We start from the raw sequence: 18,510 nt of genomic DNA on the forward strand, positions 1-18,510 counted from the left end.
TATAGAAAGAGGTAGTTAAATACAAAAGATAAAGAAGGATATAATTCCTTTGGTTAAAGAGAGCACTCTGGCAATAAGCTGTAATATGAAAGTAATGTTCTCCATTTTAATTAATACCCAGCTAACAGTTATATTCTAGCATGAACTTTTTTCCAACATTCTCTTTACTATGGAGAGTAAAATTAGCTCCATTCTACAGTTAGGAAAATGGAGATACATAAAACATCCAAGGGTCTCTTCCAATATAACAAAAGAGCCAGACAAAAGCTAATGACTTACAGATGCGGGATATTTTTCAAAGAAGAAGCGACAAATCATGTTATCTTTGATGTAACATGTGTAGAACTAACACAAATGTTTGCTGTTGAAGCTTACAATAGTCAGAGAAGGGAAAAATCTTTTTCATCTTTTTTATTTTAAAATTCCTTTGTGTATGTAGTCACTTCTCTAAGTCTAAGCCAAGCTATTTTCTATGAATTACTAAATAAATTATGCAGCAAGTTAAATTAAAATTTCCTTGCAATAAATCTTAAAAGTTTCTTTCTCTTTTTACCAATACTTCTTTGGGAGAAAAACACAGTCTTGGTGAGAGGGACCAACACTAAGGTCTTCCTCTTTCTCACCAAATTCAGTAGACAGGAATAGTTATTGAATTCAGGAAGTCCCAGCAGTCCTTATCTGGTGAGCTACACTTACTGTGTGTCAGGTACGAAGGTCTCTGCCTCCAAGTGGCTTTCAGACCAGAGGTGATAGGTAAGACAAGTATTCTATTAGTAGTGAACACGGACAGCCACGGCAGCATATGGGAGGTCTTCAGACTTGATTTGTGAAAAGGGCAAAAACCAAACTAGTACCTAAAATATGTGTAGGAATTAGTCTGGTGAAGGATTGTGAGTAATGCTTCAGGAAGGCAGAATAGGATATGAGAAGATGTGGAAGGGAGAGAGCTTGCCGTGTTTTAGAAGAACCCAAAGAAATCCAGGGTGATAGGAGTGATGGCGAGTGGGAATAATTTACCTACTGGAGTCTCCTATTTGCACTTTTTGAATATATTAAATTTATGGACACTCAGTAGTGTGCTACATTAAACGGATGTTTATTGAGATTATATTCCTGATTTTGGAAGAACTGCTTGGAATAAATAAGAAAGCTATATGCGTATAATATATACAAGAAAATAAAATCACCTACAATACCAATTTTCATAACCCTTGTCAATACTAACTTCTATAGAATATTCATTATATTATTTAATGAGCATTTTAAGCCATGTCTCATAATGCATCTTTTCACAATTTAAATATATTCCTCCTTTTTGCACATATATTTTGGTGTATATATTGATATATATTCCATTCATTTTTAATTTTTTAAATGTTTATTTATTTTTGAGAAAGAGAGAGAGAAAGGAAGGGAGCATGAGCAGGGAAGGGGCAGAGGAAGAGGGAGACACAGAATCCTAGCAAGCTCCAGGCTCTGCACGGAGCCCGATGCAGGGCTCAAACTCACAAGCTGTGAGGTCATGATCTGAGCCAAAGTTGGATGCCTAACCAACCCAGGCGCCCCAATGTTTACTTATTTTTGAGAGAGAAAGAGAGAGGGAGGGAGACAGTGTGAGCAGGGGAGAGGCAGACTCCAAAGCAAGCTCCAGGCTCCAAGCTGTCAACACAGAGCCTGACCCAGGGCTCAAACCGGTGAGCCACAAGATCATGACCTGAGCTGAAGTCGGACGTCTAACCGACTGAGCCACGCAGGCACCCCTATTCCATTCATTTTTAAATAATTTTAATGACATAATTTACAAATATATTCTTATTTTGAATGTTTTTATAGAACTATACATCCAGTGTGTAACTTCTGGCCCAGTTGAAATTAATTTGTAAGCTACAAAGCTGTTGTATTTCAAAGAGCTTGGGGCTCATGCAGGCCTCTATTCATTAGTTTTAAAACACCACTGTGAAATGACGTAGGTGGCAAGTATTATTATCACTATCTTGCAGATGGGGGATCCAGAGCAGACAGTGGTTGCATAACCAAGACAGGGCTAGAAATAAACTGGGGTTATTTTGAAAGTAGATAGAGTGTAAATTATAAGTGAAATTTAAAAACGGTGATTTATATTCCTATTGAAAAGGCTCATCTCTTTGAAATGATAATGCATAAAACATACTGGCCCTCTATTACTTTTCCATGAATTAAGAATCAAACCTGACCTTGGGAAGTCCACATAGATATCAATGGAAAGTTAAGCCTGTTGCATATGAAGAGTTATTGCCAGAACCTTGCCTGGAAGCTTACACAGTATATTAGAGCTTCTAAAAGATTAAGTTGAATAAGAATGTTGAAGTTAAAATACACATAGATGTGCACATGTGCAAACACACACACACACACACACACACACACACAGAATTTTAAGACCAAAAGTAGCACCAGAGCTAGTTGCATGGTATTTTTATTAGTAATCTTTACTTGGGCACAGTTTCGCTTGAAGCTGGTGGGATTCTTTTCCGGAGTCAAGCCTGTAGATTCAAGCCTGTTAGGAGTCAGCAAACCACAAGAGACGTCATCAGATCCTGGTGCTTTGGAAACACAAACTGATCACCGCAGGGGTCGGGAAAGGGTTCTTCTTTCTTTTTGTCTTTTTTTTACTTTTTTCTTTTCTTTTTTTCTTCTTCTTCTTTTTTTTTTTTTTTTGCTTGCGTAAGCTCACACAATTATCAGCGGATATAACCCTTGCCTTTCTTTGAAGTGTGAGCTATCAAAAACTAAATAAACCAGATGAACTACTTTCTGATTCAAGGTGACAGAGCAGACCAATGTCTGAATGACATTTCTTTTTAAGGATGGAAGTAGAATTACAAATTTACAGTATCTAATTTGCACCTTTCTTTGAAAAGGTGGAGCTCCAAAAGAAATTTTCTCACGTGCTTTTCCTCCTGAGAATAAGTAACAAAACTGAAAATAAGAGAAAAGTAGGATGACTGACCACACATTACATGAAGTTAGTCAGAGAATGAGAGAGAAACTGTCACCCAGGAAAGAAAGTGACAAACACTGGGTCGATGGCATTCAGATAACTCCTGTTCTCCTCGTGACCAGATAAATATACATTCTTGATTCTCAGATTCCTTCCATTCTTGGTGCAATACTTGAGAAAAAATTTTGACCAGGTTTTTGGCATTTTCATATTTTCTGGGAATACTTCTAAATGACCTAGGGGAAATTTTCTAAACCAAAGAACAGTTTTGGCAGCAGAAACAAGCCTCAGTATGTATTATGATTGAGACAAAGTAATTTAGCCTTTTACTCATGCAAAGATTTATGAGAACATCTATGTTAGGAAGAATAAAGCAAATTTGATTTTGTGGAAAAAGGTTTTACATTTTCTTATTTTAACTCTGTAAAAGAAAAATATAATTGGTGATTTGCTAATAAACAAGATGAAATTAACTATATTATTAATGTCAATATTGTAATTTACTCTCATAGAATTAAGATGTACTATATTTGTTCTATTTCCTTAGCTGCTTTCTCTGTTAAAACTCCTCTGGGCTTTATTTTTTTCATCTGTACAATGAGGATCATAGGTCCTTTTCCAAAGGTTTCCTGGGATGATTAGATGATACAATATAAGCAAAATGTCTAATCCCATGGCTGTACATAGTAGATTATTTCTGATTCACTTCTTTCTACCTTCTTATTTTCTATGGTATTTGAAAAAAGTATGTGAGGACTTCAGTGGATTAATTGTGTAAGGTCCAACTAGTAAGGGCACAAAGTCAAGTATGTCTAAAGGAGCTACCATTTATGAGTGCTAACTATGTACCTGGCACATAAGAAATGCTTTATAAATATTAGTTATTATCATACCACACACCTCATTTTATCCTCACAATAACTCTGGAGAGTGTTTATTTTCATTCTCATTTTCCAGTTGATGAAACTAAGGCTTGGGAGGTAAAGTAACTTGCCCAATGTCACACAGTAGGATTATGACAGAGCCAGAATTTCAACTGAGATCTGCTCCAGAGCTCCTGGCCTCACCACTGCACCATGCCACAGCTTCTGAAATATTGGGCAGGAAGGCCCTGGGCAAATTTAATCATCTGGAACAGAACAGAGAAACCAGAAGTAAGCCAAAAGGACCTCTGAAAATAAAAGACAAAGTCGCTGGATTCTCATCTGTGCATTCTAAGAGAAATTCTCAGTAGTTAAACTCTAAGCCTACTTATTTAAAGAATAATGCACTCCGGGGCACCTGGGTGCCTCAGTTTGTTAAATCGCCTACTCTGGGCTCAGGTTACGATCTCATGGTTCTTGAGTTCAAGCCTTGCATCTGGGGAACTGCGTTGACAGCTTGGAGCCTGCTTGGGATTCTCTCTCTCTCCCTCTTTCTCTACTCCACCCCTGCTCTTGCTCTTTCTCTCTATCAAAATAAATAAATAAATGTTTAAAAAAGAAGAAGAAGAATGCATTCTGAGGACACTTAACTAGCTTGTTTATCTGGTTTCATGGACTCTAGAAGATTTAAAGCAGTAGAATTGAAGGTAGGGACAGGTTACTATAGCCAATTGCCTTGAAAACAATAAAAATAACTTTTGTAAACCTGTCAAATGCTGATCCCAACTTTTTTTTTAATGTTTATTTATTTTTGAGAGAGAGAGGGAGACAGAGTGTGAGTGGGGCAGGGGCAGAGGGAGAGGGAGACACAGAATTGGAAGCAGGCTCTAGGTAGGCTCTGAGATGTCAGCCCAGAGCCCAACGCAGGCCTTGAACTCACAAGCTGTGAGATCATGACCTGAGCTGAAGTCTGATGCTTAACCAGCTGAGCCACCCTGGCACCCCAGCCCCTAAATTTTTAAAAACCATGGGAGTCTGAATCATTTAGCATCGGAGCAAATGACCTGAAAACACTCAAATAATCCTTGAGGTACAATTGATTTCATCATAAAGTCATTTGAATTGTTAAATTGTTAAAGCAGATCAGAGATGTATTACACATTTCATATAGGAAACAAATTTCATCCAAATATATATATATTTTAGTTCAGGGGCTTAAATAGGAAATCTCAATGAAGCTTGAATGCACCTCCTCTGTTGACAGTATTAGCTAACCAATTATGACAAAATTAATCCTTTCATCATTAACCCTGAAACTTTTTAACACATAAACTTTAATCCTTAGCTTTACTGGACTTTCTTCCATCATATATGCATTTTCAAATTGGGTTAATGGCAAGTCTTACATCAGGCAATATTGAAACATCACTGACAAGTATAGTGAATGGGTTCTCGCGAGATTTAGGAAGAAACAGTCAGCTTTTAATATTACCACTAATATTTTAACATAAAGTTTGATCAGAAAGAAAATGAATACATTTACTGGAAAAACAGAATTTCCTAAACACTGACACCTTAAGCATTTTTGACAGAACCTGTTATATTTCAACATCTTTACAACCTTAGTTTCATAGCACTAGGTAGTTAGGGACTATGATGGCAGTGGACAACGTAGCCAGGGAAACTTTCAACAGTATTAGACAGTGACTTGGGATTTTAAAAGCCACAAATTGTCTTTGACTTTTATCTGTAATTCTTTAGGCATCTTGGGACAAATCATTTGATGGCCAGAGGAATCCCAATCTCAGTATGACTGGTGAGACGGAACAGATTCAGCCCCAGATTGCAGATTACTGAATCCAGCATAAGTCAGGGAGACACACTCCCAACCCCAGAATCCTTGAAAAGCCCCAAAATAAGGACCGGACAAAACAGCGCCTGAGAGATGGACTGATTTTTCTTTCACCTGTCTCTTCATTTAGAACATTACTTCAGTACATTCTCTATTTAGTCTCAGACTCTTGTTATGTAATCCTCTTTCATGGTAGCCCCATACAGAGGAAATCAATATGTGATCATATCTTCTTCACCTGAAGACTTTGTGTTCTTCTCCTAAGTGGCCTTGGACAGACATGGAGATACCATACAATGGACTTAGCACACGAGCATTATGGCCAACCTGACTAAATGCAATCAACTCCTCAGCATCACAAATAATCTTGAACCCAACCCAGTCAAGAAAAAGAAGGCCATCATTTGACATGTATCTGGACTATCATGCTATCTAGTCAAATGAAAACCTTTGGATACAAAGCAATGATGAAAAGAGTATGAGGCCTTTAAAACAAAATACAAAATCTTAAATTATTTGAAGAAGCCCAGCAAAGTTCTGATGTTTCTTAAGATATTTATTTCCACTTTAAATACATATATATCTTGAAAAACATTCTTATTATAAAAAATTTTGGGTGACCCTGTTTCATGGACTACCTAAATATAGACAGTCTACTTATTAACTGATTTTTGTGACCATACATCTCTCATCTTCAGTGGTGTATGCCTGGGCTTGCCCCTTTCCCTGATAGGCCCAAAAATGTCTCATGGCCATCTACACATCTTAGTCTTTATTTTTACAAAAATGTAATCTCTTTTTGTGTCCATTTCATGAAATCTATATGCATATTACTAAGTGAATTCTTTAAAATACAATCTTAGAAAGAAATACTACAGAAATACAAGGTATTATTCTTAATGACTTGCTTCTGAGGTTAATAAATATTTCTCTGGGAATAAAGGGTTCAACAAAATAAGATAAATAGAGTGAAGGACATTCCAGGACTATTTAGCCAATATTCTAGTATACAGGGTGCCTTGCAAGAATTTCATCAGTTCATATGATTAAGAAATTAATTCCTGGGGCACCTGGGTGGCTCATTTGGTGAAGCATCTGACTCTTGATCTCAGCTCAAGTCATGAGCTCAGGGTAGTGAGTTCAAGCCCCGCATTGGGCTCCATGCTGGGCGTGAAGCTTACTTTAAATAAGAAGAGGAGAGAAATTAATTCCTAGAAACAATTTATTTTATTTTATTTTAAAGAGAAAGAGAGAATGAGAGCAGGGGAGAGGTGCAGAGGGGGAGAGAGAGAAAGGGAGAGAGAGGGAGAGAGAGAGAGAGAGAGAGAGGAGAATCTTAAGCAGACTCCATGCTCAGTGCAAGCCCGGCCAGGGCTCAATCTCACAACCCTGGGATCATGACTTGAGCAGCAATCAGACTCAGATGCTTCACCAACTGAGCCACCCAGGCACCCTGAAAACAAATTTTTAAATTATTAAGTAATTGTTTTTTGTTTATGATAGCATATAACCATTGAATATTTTGTTATTGTATTTGTATGCTTTTTTATGTGTTTACTTTCGGACTCTTCTTACTGGGATGTAAAGTCTGACTTGTTCAAAGCTTTGCTTCATTCTTAGATGAGGGCCACATTCTATGGAAGATGCTTAATAAATGTTGTTTAGTGCTGTTAAATTCCAGTATTGGCTATAGACAAGTGCGAGAAGAATGAAGGCCTGTGCCTCTGAGACTACCTGGAAAAGATTTGTCACCAAAGGTCACATTCCTGTAAGAAATTTCTGAGCTCTTTCATTATGGGTGCTATCCTCTGGCCAAAAAGAAAGAAAGAAAGAAAAGAAAGAAAGAAAGAAAGAAAGAAAGAAAGAAAGAAAGAAAGAAAGAGAGAGAGAGAGAGAGAGAGAGAAAGAGAGAAAGAAAGAAAGAGAAAGAAAGAAAGAAAGAAAGAAAGAAAGAAAGAAAGAAAGCAAGCAAGCAGGCTTTAAAGTTGCTTTATTTGTTTCAAGTCATGGGCATATTATTTAGAAAATTGCTACTTTAATCCCCTAAATGATGTTCCTAAAGCCTGAAAAGGTAAAGGAATTTCCCAGTGTGTTTAATCTACCAGCCAGGAGCATGCTTCTTACAATGTCCTAAAGGATTGACTTATAGGGGACAATGCCTTACCAAGAACACCTTTGATAATTCAGTAACAATATCCTTTGATGGAAAATGAAGGAAGAATGGCATTTTAAACATTCTCCTCTAGGAATAATTATGCTATAGAGGGTTCCTAGAGATTTAGGGAGAAACTAGTTCAGTATTGGATATTTATGGTTATTTAGATCAAACTAAAAAAAATTAATTTTAACCCATTTTAGAGAATTAGATCTGAAGAATCTCCTAGATGATCTGAAACACATGTTAGAAGTTAGAACATGAAGGGAAAACTGGCAGCAGACCAATATTAAAGGGCCCAGTGGCGACGACCTCCAGGGTCTTAGATTATACTTTAAGATCATTGCTAGTGAAAACCTGGACTTTTTTTTTTCTTTTCTCTTTATTTTTTTTCATCTTTGTCTTCTTTTTCTCCTATTTCCTTGACCACTCCACACTAAACATATATGCTCTATTTTTCCTTACCTTTACCTCTTCTATCTTTTTGCCTTCATATACCACTTTCTGGTTCAACTGTTCGCACCAGGGCTAAAGGGGTTAATGGTACCAGCTCTATAGTGAAGAGAGCAGATAATTTGAAGGAAATGATAATAGCTGGCTTGCATGGAGAGCCTACTTTGTGCCTGGCCTTGTTCTATAAACTTTCCATAAACATTTTTACTTAATCCTCTCAATTGGCCCAAAAACTTAGTCTAATTTTTCCAACATCCTGGTTCTATTGGAGAATAGGGGCTGTTTTGGTTGTTTGTTTTGTTTTGTTTCTGAAAACTCTGTCCTCAAACGTTCGAAAGGAAACCCCCTAAGAAATGGCAGCTTGAAGAAAATGGATGTAAGTGCCACATTTGACCAATAGGTTAGAGACAAGAAGGGTGTCACAATTGGGGATGTGCCGAGGGAAATCTCAAGTGCTTTTCTATAACCAATCTCTTTTATTTGGATGTTAGTGTTCTTGGGGGAAAATGTGACTTTACCAACCATGCTAATGGGGGAAAAGTCCTAACCCTTCAGTAATTTCGAGAAAACCAGTATATGGTTTAGGTCAAAAAGAGTACTTGATTTTGCAACACCAAGTATCCCTTCTGAGGTTTTTCAGAAATGCTGTGGCCATCCCACACAGAACTCTCTTCATGTTTTTACCGCAAAAACAATAGTGCTATTTCAGCACTCAACTGTGATCGAGACCACTTTAGGAGGTGCTCCAAAGAAGCTATCAGAGAAATAAATACCTGTGCTCCTATGATCTAATATCATAAAACTGAAATACAAAATTTACATGCAAAATGGACATAGAAGCAAATGCTAAATAAAACAAGGCATCATCAATTATAATGTGTCAAATATGTGTTGAGAGTCATGGAATAATTCAATTTAATTGGATTTAGTCAGGCAAAGATTTGGAGTATTTACAGTTTTTTCAAATAAGTGAATGAATTTGGTCATTATTAGTAGGTACAGGAAAAGGGGAATACCAAAATAGTTGAGTATCCTAAAAGCCAGAATGATTTGCCTAGGGTTTGTACTTTCCTTTCCTTAGGAATGTTTCCAAACAGCCAAGACCTTCTGTCACTTTGCAATACCTTTATAAAAGAAGATTCTATGTAAAGATGATATGAAATGTATAGGTTCAGGCTTCCCTAATAGAAGAAACATGGATATAAATGGCTAAATAACCAAAGTTACTGCGGGGAAGTAAAGTCAAAGAAAAGAACTGAGGCAAAAAACAGAAGATGCCTGGTCCACTGGAAACATGGTTGTCCTTAGCTTCATCTCTGGTCTAGGACCCCAAGACAGAAATCAGTTGGGCCAGATTTGAACTTCCCACATGTGTTGTCATCCGGGCAAAAAGCGATCCAAGTTATTTCCTTCACATAGAAGAACTTACGGCTCTTTCCCCACCTCTTTTCTGGCCAAGCTGTCTAGAAAACACAGCTGTAAGCAGCCTTGCTAAATGACTCCCAAAGGAAAATATCTCTCCAATGTCTAGGATAAATCTAGTGGACACCATTCACCAGTTCCACATCATCATTCTCTGGTTCTTCAGACTCAGGAGTTGAGGTCCAGAATAGCAGAATTGCTGTTGCAATTATGTACATAATACAGAAACTACTCTGATCATCTTTCCTCACAGCTCCCAAATAGTTCTAGTGAGTGGCAATGGCAACCGCAAAGGATGGTATGGGTAAATCAAGTCACCCTTCATAAGAAAGAGTTATTTTAGGAGTGTAGAGTCTGATTTGAAGAAGCAATCCCATTATTGGAGGGATGTCCATCTAAATTTTTTAAAATGTCCATGTGTACCATGTTCTTTCTTGCTGGTCATATTGAGTAAGCAAGACTTTCTTCAGCATTTCCTGGGTTAAGGTGTAGTAAAGATCTAATGCCCAACCTGATTTTGACAATCATGGCAGTGAAAATAGCTTGAGGCACATGAGATGTAATCCTGCCATGAAGAACAGCTATAGAAATAGGTGTCCAGGTGTCATAATTATTCTTTCCTTTCTTCTGATTTTCTTCACTTAACTATTTATTATGATACAGCCAGATATAGTTATAATCTATGAATCAAGCAGAGTACCTACTGCTTTGTACAATACCTTAACCCACAGAGAGTGTTAAGAGGGAGTACTCTAGAATCAGCCTACTGTGGTTCAAATCACCTTCTAAAGCTTGATAGTATCTGAATCTTGAGCAAATTACTTTCATGGGGGAGGGGGTCATAATAGTACCTACCTCATCTGGGTTCTCATAAGGATAAAATAAGGCATTTCATATTAAATGTTGAGTACCATGACCAGCTACATAAACACTCAGAGGAAATGCTTGTGCTCAGGTCGATGGGAACCCAGGGTTTAAGGTGTTTGGATAATGCTTCATTATCGGTAATTTTAGAAAATGATCTGGTATGGATTGAATGTTTGTGTCCTGCCAAAATTCATATGTTAAAACCCAAATTCCAGTATGTTGGTATTAAGAGATGGGATCTGTGGGAGGTAAATACCTCATGAGAGTAGAACCCTCATGAGTGAGATTAGTGCCCTTATTAGATATGACTCAAGAGAGTCGACCTCTTTCTGCCATAGGAGGGTACAGCAAGATGGTATCCCCAGGATGAGGACCCTCACCAGAACTTGACCATGATTTTAGATTTCCAGGCTCTGGAACTATGAGAAATAAATTTGTGTTGTTTAAGCCACCCAGTCTATGGTCTTTTACTAAGGAGGCGAACCTGACTAAGCCATGATGTAATTGAAATGCTTAATTTGTTTCTAAAGTCCCTTAAAACTCTAACATTGCATGATTTGTCTTTCTTTACTCTCTTAGAATAAGAAGTTTTCCGAAACTACCAATTTGCTAGGTACACAATATCAATTCACATGAGAAAATCAGTGAGAATGTTCTTGGAAATTTTAAAATTGTTACAGCAAGACTTTAAAAAATTATATCAGCAAATGAAAATTAATCAGCAAAAATATTACTACCCATGTTTTCCTTGCTAAATACAAACTATATAATATAGTTCATTTTTTTAAGTCTTAAATAGATTTCTAGACATTGTCCTCATTGTCAAGATATGGAAAAAATGTGCTGGAAATAGTTGGTTGCCATCATTACTAACAAACAAATACAAATTGAGACCTGTTGTGCTCACATTTATATTACAGCACTACAATTCATTGTGCACTATAGTTATATGTGTGTTTATGTCTCCATTAAATTTGTAATTTATTTTAAGTTAGGGTCCATGTTTTTTTATATCAATCACCTAGCATGGGGCACTCAGTAAATTGAGAACCACTCAGTACATGCAGGTTGAATGAATTAATAGATAAATGAAGGAAAAATCACTAGGATTTTATGTTGCAAAGTATGAAATAATGGTCCCTTCTGTCTAAATTGGATGACAAGACAGAGCAGCAGAGGAAAATAGTGATACAAATGACATTAACTTACAGATCAATAAAATGGGTAAGAGAGGTGCTGCTTTGTTTAAAAAGAAGAGGCAATTTGAAGTGGAGCACAAAGATTTCATAAAGAAAATGGGACTCGTTCTGAATTTGATGAATGGAAAAATCTTTCCCAACAAAGTAAGCAACAATATATTAGTTTTATAAGGCTCTTGTTACAAATTACCACAAACTTAGTGGCTTAAAACAACACATGTTTATTATCTTATAGTTTTGGAGATGAGACGTTTGAAATGGGTCTCACAAGGCCAAAATTAAGGTACACACAGGTCTTCATTCCTTTCTGGGGGCTTTAAGAGGGAATCTGGTTTTTGCCTTTTCTATCTTTTAGAAGTTACCCTCATTACTTGGCTGGAGGGCTCCTTCCTGTCTTCAAAGCCAGTGAATGTCACATCCCACCACTCTGACACTGAACCTCCTTGCTTCTCTAGTCCACATGTAGGGACGTTTGCGATTTCCTCGGGCCCATGTTATAATCCAGGAGTGTTTACCTATTTTAATGTCAGCTCATTAGCAACCTTACTTGCATCAGCTACCTTAATTCCTTTTTGCCATGTTACCTAACATGTTACCTAAGAATTAGAGTGAAAACATCTTTGGGAGGCCAATATTCTGCCTACCATACAAAATATGGCAGTACCTCTGGCATGTATGGACAACAATATGATTTTCATAGAAATTTTGTGTGTCAAATGTAATTTTAGTGAGTTTAGAGAATAAGTAAGAGGGAACCTTTTTGAAGACATTAAATGCCCAAGAGAGGGATTTGGACTATGCTTATAAGTAATAATTCTCTTTGTGTCAGATTGATATTAATATTTTCATCATTTTTATTTATTACATATTTGAAAATGACATGATCATAAAGTATGTCCAGTTCACCATGCCACAACTATTAAAGATAAATAAGACTTTACTGAAGTTTTTTTTAACAGTTAATGAGAGATTTGAAAAACATTTTATTTTTTTATTTTAGAAAGAGAAGAGACAGCGTGCAAGCAGGGAAGAAGGGCAGTGGGAGGAGAGAGAGAGAGAGAGAGAGAGAAAGAATCTCAAGCAGGCTCCACACTCAGTGTGGAAGCCGACACAGGGCCGAATCCCACATAACCCTCAGACCATGACCTGAGCCAAAATCAAGAATTGGATGCTCAACTGACTAAGCCACTCAGGCACCCTGAAAAACACATTTTAATAGTAGCTCAAATCATTTGATTCCTTAAAGTTTGAAAGCAGAAAAGAAAGTACTAACAGCATTAAAAAGGCATTTATTAAAAGGTGATTCTAGAGTTGACTGCTTATACTCTAATCAAGATACACAGACGTAAAAGTAGTACATGTGAGTACATGCAAGTCAAAAGTAGATATATTTTACCTTACATTTAAATAGCAAGAAAATATTAACATCAAAAGCAAAGATAGATCAGAGAACAAAAAATACAAGAAGTCTCATTGTCAGGCTGCAGAATGGATTCAAGAATGGTGGTCATGGAGAAAAGAGAGTTAAGAGGACTCAGAGGTTCAGATAAGAAAATTAGGTAGGACCAGTTAGTAACCATATGATATGGGCAGAAGGATATGCAATCATTTTGGATAATTTATGGAATAAAAGAAGCAAAATTTAGTTAGCATTTGAATTTGGGGTGAAAAGAAAGTTACTGGAAGAAACTCTTAAAGAATCTTTTCATGAAGACCTTATATATATATCAATGTTATAAAATATTCTAGTGTGCTAGGCTATCTTTCCTTGACAATTGGGCTATTCTTCTTCTAGCAACATTATATATCAAAAAGGGGGCAGGGGAGTAGTCAGTCAGAATGCCTGTACTGTTCTACACAGGGAATGTGTTGTATAGTGTCTATATACTATCTGTTAAGTGGCCTCACCTTACCTTGACTCTCCTTCCATCACAGAGGAAAACAGGGTATAAAATAATAACTATGAGATATTTTAGTTTTAATCTAATGTCTTCCAGCTTTCTCTTCCCTGTTGTTTAGTTACCGTGGGAACAACAGGAAATATAGGTGTTAGTAATCATAGCAAAGCACTTAGCCTTAGAAAGAACCAGGAAAGACAATGGAAAAAAATATATACCAAACTGTGTTTCCAATTACCAGCAGATGCTTCCACTTATTCTAAGTGTTCTTACTTAGTTAACTATATAATTTTTTTTAACTGTACAAATTTTTAATTACGTAAATTGTGGTAGTGTTCTAGCCTTGTGTTCTTGATTACCCTTGTCTCCCATTTGGTTTCACATGCCTCTTGTTTCTGGCATCACTTCCCCATGATGCTATCCCTGGAGCTGCATAAATTTTAGGCAATACCTGATAAAGAGTGCAGCCTGTTGCAGAGTTTATTTTATTTATCTCTTGTGTTTTGTTTTGTGTTTCTGTGGCTGTGACATTACAGTATGTTTCTCTGAGTCAGCAGCACCATTGGCTGCTGGGTGTAGCTCCACGAATGCCTACTTTTTTTTCCATCTTTATTTAGTGAAATCATCTGGCCACCATTCACTCAGGCCTGGAATATCACAGTGGGAAAGATTACCAGGCTTCATCCAAAGACCACTTTACAAAGACCTCTAATAAATCAAATGAAGGAGCAGGTCTTAGTGAGAGTATCCTTAATGATGGAGATCCAAGACTCAGAGCCTTGCCTGTATCCTGATTGTTCTAAACATAGCAATTGGACCAAAACAAAATGCTGGAAAGAAGAGGCGATGGCGAAATTGACCTAAGCAAATTTTGTTTCATATTTGGTCAGAAAAGATTTTCAAAAATAGTCAGTTTTGAAGTTAAGACTCCATCACATATATTATTTCTTCACAGTAGTTTATATTGGACATTCAACCATATTTTTAAAGTTAATTCACAGGGGAAAAAATGAAAGAATGAAACAAAATTTAAAAGCCACGTAGTTGTTCAATGTCATGAATGTCTCTGGACACAGCCCTGCTCTTAAACTGTGGTTCTGGTTGCTTATTTCTAATTAAGACTATTTGACCTGAGCTGGTATTGATTGATAATTTTCAGGAGTCCTACTATGTATATCTGTAAAGATGAGGATGTTAGCTGCATTTTCTTTCATAAATAACTAATATGGGAGAGGCAGAAAGTACCTGCTGCATGGTAGCCCTCTAGCCTTGCTACTGAGAGTATGGTCCACCACCAGCTGCCTTGTCATCCCCAGGAAGCTTGCAAAGTCTCAAGGCTCCACCCAGACCTGCCTGATCAGACTCTGCATGTAATACAATTTCCAGGTGATTTATACGCACATTTACATTTGAGAAGCGTTGCTTTGGAATAGCATCTGAGAGACACCTTCAGGCATAGATATTTTATGTAATTGATAATCACCAGGAGGTAATAAGTGATAGAGAAAAACATAAAGAATACTTTGAAGAGGTAGTAGGATTATACTCCCTACACATGTAGCATTTGAGATTTCCTTCTTTGAAATTGACTTTTAACTCCATAAACAATAAACATAAATGAATGCCAAGGGGACAAAAAGATCCTGTTAGAAGGTTTTATTTTTTACCATCTTATCACTTTCCTTATATGTTGTTTCCTTTTATGTTATGTTATATTGATAATCTCTCTATATCTTATTAGTGGACTAGGGTTTTCTTTCATTATTATATTAAGAGGGGAAAACCCTCACCTAGGCATTCCTCGGCGTTTCCTTGTGGATGTCTAGATAATCTCCCCTCCAACCTCCTTGAGATCTACTCAGCCTAGCCTGATTCTTGAAAGCTTCCAAAATTCAAACATCCCACCAGGAAAAAAAAAAAAAAAGGTAGAAACATATTTCAGATTCTGCTTAGGCTACATTTTAAACATTATACATAGTTTTACTCACTATACTTCTTTTAAAAACACAGTAAATGGGGGCACCTGGGTGGCCCAGTCGGTTGGGCGTCCGACTTCGGCTCAGGTCATGATCTCATGGTTTGTGAGTTTGAGCCCTGCATCGGGCTCTGTGCTGGCAGCTCAGAGCTTGGAGCCTGCTTCGGATTCTGTGTCTCCCTCTCTTTCTGCCCCTCCCCTATTTGCACTCTGTCTCTCTCAAAAATAAATAAATATTTTTAAAAAACATTAAATGGAGACCAGCAAGGAACAATCAAAATTATAAAAGTGCTTGAGGCATACAGACCCTCAAGCAAAACATTTGAGGCCCACATAAGTTAGTCTAGGAAAATGAGGCCGGTGGAGGCCCAAACACACATGTTCACAACCACAGCATATGACACAGAGCTGTACAGCTCATGAACATCAAACGTACCATTAGTCATCCTGGGCTAAAATTGGAATTCCCAATCAAAGGAACCTATACAGTATTAACCAGATCACTAAATAATAGTGATGGTGCAGATCATGCAAGAGGAATCTTAGGTATGATTCAAGGGCTATTTTCACAACTCCAAAAGGCAGTTACAGTAAATATTTATCCTATTGAGACACTTTTTTAAATGCATATTCTGTTCTTTGTCTATCTACTCTCATTCACACATCAATCATTTTATCTACCTTACACCACCTTTGTACCATTAAATCCCTCACCACCTCTCCCATTGAGCCACTGTCTGGTAGTCTAATACCCCTGCCTTTGATTTCCTCTGCTCCTGCATCCTCTTGGGGAACATGAATTTCCAAAGTTAAACCTACTTCGAGGGTTTGGGGGTTGACTTTCAGCTTTCTAATAGACCCCAGGAAAACATAGCCAATATTTGAGTATAGGTGGATTATCAATTATGATGTCTTATAGCTTAGAAATAATCGTTTCAAACATTTATAGCACATTATGGTTTTAAACTAACTCAGAGGTTAATCTTATTTTATTTTTACAAGATCCCAAAGTGACTGGTAGTGTGGTTATTGCCATCATACCCATTTAAGGAGATGTCACTGTTCAAGGCAAAGTTCAGTGGTGAGCTGAGATTGAAACCTACTTTTGGTAACCCTAAGTAGTCTCAGAGTGCTACTTTGGAGATTTCATTGTTGTAGCTATTTCTTCGGAAGCTGACACGCCTGAATATGAAATTATAAAAAGTGTACTCCACTTACAATCTTCTGCAATCGGAAATGAGTTCTGAAATTCTAGAAAGGTTTCAGCCAGAGGATGCCATTGACGCACAGCAAACCCTCAGGTATTCAGTAGTGGGGAGAGAATAACGAGGAGGGGGAGTTGTTTGTTTCAGGTTTGCTTTTTTTTTTTCACCATGCAACAGTGTCTTTTTTTTATGTATGGTTTTTCAACAGCAGGGAGGAAGAGCAAAGTGGCAAAAGTCAAGTCTTCCTGTCATTTTATTCTCAATCCCTGGGTTATTGGACTCCTTTGTTGTGGGTTAATTGTCAGAAACAGTAAACTTAGTTAAGATGTCTGAGAGCCAAGATAGAGATCTCATGCTAGTTCCAGTGAAAACCCTGGTTTCTCTCTTTAAATGTGTAATGCAAAGAAGTGGTAACTCACAGTGAAAACCCAAACCTGGGGCGGGGAAGCCAGGCAGGCCCCTGGTCCCTGAAAAGGGTTGTGCAGAAGGTTCTCCCTTCTGCTTGTGCTTTCGCTATTAATACACATTTGCAGAGTGAATAAGAGAAGGCTTGATTGTAGTTTACATACTTGTTGTGAAATCAAACTGTGAATCTACTTTTCCTACCTCATCTTTCCTCTCATCTTGCACCGTCCACACTCCTCCCTTTCCATGTGACAGTGGAGACAAACGCTTCCTAACGTGGTCCATCTGCAGGCCAAGTCCCTTTCCCTATTTGTTGGCAACGTTCCTTGAGATTAGTTAAGGTCAAAGTTATTACATCTCTATTTCTTTCGAAGGACACTGTAAATTGTTTGAGCTTCTTCTACTTAGACAACATTAAACAAAGTTGAAAGACCTGTTTTTCCTTCCTTGATGATTTTGAATTTCATTTGAATTGCATTTGGGAAACCAGGGTGGTCCTGTGTGTGTATGTGTGTGTGTGTGTGTATGTGTGTGTGTGCGTGCGCGCGCGCGCACGCACGCGCGTGTGTTTATACATCTGTATTTGAACTGATAGAGAGGAAAGGCCAGGACAAAATTAATAAACTCCCTCAATAGTTTGAAATTTTTCTTTAAATCTAGAAGCAGAATACAGTTTAATAAGTGTATGAAGTATTGTCAAAATATCTGAGTGAGAAGATTTCCATTGAAATGAAGTTTTGTGGGAATCTGTAGATAGATTCAAAATTATAAAAAATTGAAATATATATTTCCAAGTTTCCATTAAAAATGCATTTCTTAAAGTATTTAGAGATATTTAATATTGTTAATATTTTCTTTTTAAAATCATATATATTACCTGCTTAATCACCAGAACACCCACAGTCTGTAAGATTTTATTTTTTTTTTAATATTTTTATTTATTTCTAGGAGAGAGAGAGAGAGAGACAGCATGAGCAGGGGAGGATCAGAGAGAGAGGGAGACACAGACTCTGAAATAGGCTCCAGGCTCTGAGCTGGCAGTCAGCACAGAGCCCGACACGGGGCTCGAACCCACGAACCGCGAGATCATGACCTAAGCGAAAGTCGGACGTTTAACCGACTAAGCCACTCAGGCGCCCCTGTAAGATTTTAACATAGTCTCCAAAACGATAGAAATTCTTCAGAATAATCCATGTTCTAAATCATTATGTCTTTGAATCTTTGTTCTTGGCTATA

This window comes from Hyaena hyaena, unplaced genomic scaffold, assembly GCF_003009895.1.
Source record: "Hyaena hyaena isolate Hyena2069 unplaced genomic scaffold, ASM300989v1 scaffold_828, whole genome shotgun sequence".
Classification (NCBI taxonomy): Eukaryota; Metazoa; Chordata; class Mammalia; order Carnivora; family Hyaenidae; genus Hyaena; species Hyaena hyaena.